Raw genomic sequence first — 2,835 nt, forward strand, 5'->3', positions numbered from 1 at the left:
AGACAGCAAAAACTCAACTTCTCACAACATAAACTTCATTCGTGAACAATAATTTGAAACCTTGTTGCTTGCCTCAATGCTTGAGTAACATTCCCTTTGATAATTGGATAAATAAGACTCTAGAATTCAAGAGTGAATTCATGATGAAGTTGAGAGGAAGTTTCTCCATTGTAAAAAAAATTTGACTAAAGATATTTTGGAGATTTTTCTACAAAGATGATTTTTTGTCTTTTCCATAAATCCAAGACTTTCTAAAAATCTAGAAAATCTAGATTTTTTTTAAATACTTCTTATTTTTAGAAAATTAAATACAATTTTTTAGGAGGATACTCCTACATCACCTACCTTATTTCATTCGTGAATTGAAGAGCTTTTGTATGTGAGTGATAAGGATATGTCCTTTTTCTTTCTTTTTTAAATTTTTGGCTATGTAGCCTTCAATGTTCTTATCTTTCCCATTTTCCAGCAACTTAACCCCTAAATCAACGTCTTCCAAAGAAATTATTTCATCCTCTATAGGGGCATTCAAAAGGGTGTCCACTACTTTAGGGGATTCATAAATATTTATAAGGTATGAATTCCATTTCTTTAAGGGAAATAGATTATTTTCTTTACTTTCACCAATTAGAATTTCCTTGCCTAACTTCTTACGATTTGATTTTAGATAGATGCAACACTTTATCTTTCTTGTTTCTTCCTTTTAATAAGATTTTTGTTGTTAAATGATACAAAATACAAAATTCATAGTTCACAAAGTTAGGATAAAAAATTTATTTATTTAGAATATTTAATTAAATATTGGAGACACTTAGAAATAGAATATTGTTGTAAAAGAAATTACATCTAGAATAATGTCGTATCTTAGGCTCCAATTTAGGAGTAGAGTTAGTAGATTGGTCAGAATGGAATTTATTGTAAACGGACACTTGTTAATTTAATAAGTAGTCCATAACTAGAATAGGTTAGGAAATTAAGCTTATATATAGTTCATTCTCTTGACTGCAAGAGTGTTGGAGTGTGTGCGTAAACTCTTGCAAAATTAATATGTAATTTTTTTTCTGATTAATAAAATTGTGTGTCTGAGGACACTTTTGCCATTATTGTGGTATCAGAGCTCCAGTAATGTAGCTGATGTGAGGAGGAGATTCCAGCTCTACAAGTTCTTGGAAACCTCCATTGAATTGATCAACAAATGATTGGTATGAAAATTGTCCAGTTTTTGTTCAAAAGAAAAGAAATTTTATTATTTTATTGATTTTAGATTTTTAAATCTAAAAATCAATTTTTGTATTATTATAAAAAAATTGTTGTGTGTCTTGAATTTCTGTTATTTTCTCCTGCTTCATTTGTTGAAAGCAATATAAGCATCCTTCTCTATTTTTATCTTGACAAAATGCACGAAATGTTAGACATGTATTCATTACTCGCTGTGCTCCTATACTTGAGCTGCTACCCTTGAATTGGTGCACACAACCATAAACTCTCTTGAAATCAACTGGTTCTTGATTGAGAGTCTTGGACAAGTCAACCAATAGTTTATCAGAAACCTCAAAGAACAAAAAACAACCTCCGCAACAAAATCAGTATTACTCTCATCTTGCAGCTGCTGAAGTTATGTGAATTTTTCATCTACGAATCCCTCCTGGAAAAGCGAATTATTGATATTAATGTAATGTTGTTGCATCTATAAAACTACCATCCCTCCCTCTGACAGGACTGAAATTTCGATCGAGAAAGTCCAAAATTCGTAGACAGGGGCCAAAGGCGATGAATCAATTTCAGAGGAACCCACAAGAAAATTCCATTTCAAAATAGCTCAAATCGAGGCAGTAGGAAATCCCCGATTGGGATTTATTTATAACAGTGGATCTGTAGGGGCGAAATTGGAATTTCTGACAACTAGCTCAGCCCAGATAAAACTGGTGGGAGTTTAGTTCTTAGATTCCCTGTTTCTCAAAAGTTAGCAGCGCAGGTTCGATTCCCATTTACAACGGAATATTGTATGGGATTTAACTCAAGCGAAGTCTAAACAGATTATACGTTTCTGCTTGAAAATAATAGGAAATTTCTGCCAATACTCGTGAGATCCATAGTTGGAGTAGTAGAAAGCGCCAACCAAATCGCGACTGGCAATCTTGTTTTCCTTAGCGTGCAAGAGCTTATCGATTGTGACAAACCTCAGAACAATGGTTGCCACGGAGGAACGTATTGTTATTTGTAATATTTTTTTAGGAGTAATAAGGTGTGAAAGGATCATTTGTAAGTTCTGTGAAGTGGTAAAATTTTGTAATTCTTGGAGTAATAAGGAGATTCTATCTTTGGTAATTTTTAATTTTTTATTTTGGAGAGATAAGAGTGACATTGTAACTCAAAGTAATTTTTTACTTTGATGGGGGGTTAAAATATTTCTTGCACAAAATTTTGCAAGGGGATTGTAAATCACTCAAATTTTTGAAAGTTTTCATTGTAAATTATTAAGCGAAATTGATTAGAGCCAAGTGCAAAGCTCAGTCATTTTTCTCCTTCAACGAATATACAAGGGTCAAGGCTAAGCCCTGATAAATCGTTTTTGTGTGGTGTGTTTCGCGTGACGTGTTGCTCATATTTTTCTTGTGCTTGATTCTTTTTGGTGCAAAGCTTCAAAACTACAATGTCGAAGTTAATTAATCTGTTCTCTGTTTTGATAAGCTTGAAGGGGTAAAATCATACAAGACATGGAAACGTCTCATTGAAAGCACTCTAATATTAATGAATTGTGGAAAGACATATGTGACGGAGACATTAAGCCAAATAAACCCTCAAATGTAGCTTCACTTACAAAATGGGAAGTTAAAA

At 32.7% G+C, this 2,835-nt stretch overlaps 1 pseudogene; it reads right to left on the minus strand.

Annotated features, from left to right (window-relative positions):
- Window positions 1–1,271: 1,271 nt before the first annotated feature.
- LOC149262462 (histidine-containing phosphotransfer protein 1 pseudogene) lies at window positions 1,272–1,684 on the minus strand (annotated as a pseudogene).
- Between the last annotated feature and the right edge of the window lie 1,151 nt (window positions 1,685–2,835).

Source organism: Pinus tabuliformis, chromosome 6, assembly GCF_031772625.1.
Source record: "Pinus tabuliformis cultivar Carrire ecotype Pingquan chromosome 6, CPIR1, whole genome shotgun sequence".
NCBI classification, from domain to species: Eukaryota; Viridiplantae; Streptophyta; class Pinopsida; order Pinales; family Pinaceae; genus Pinus; species Pinus tabuliformis.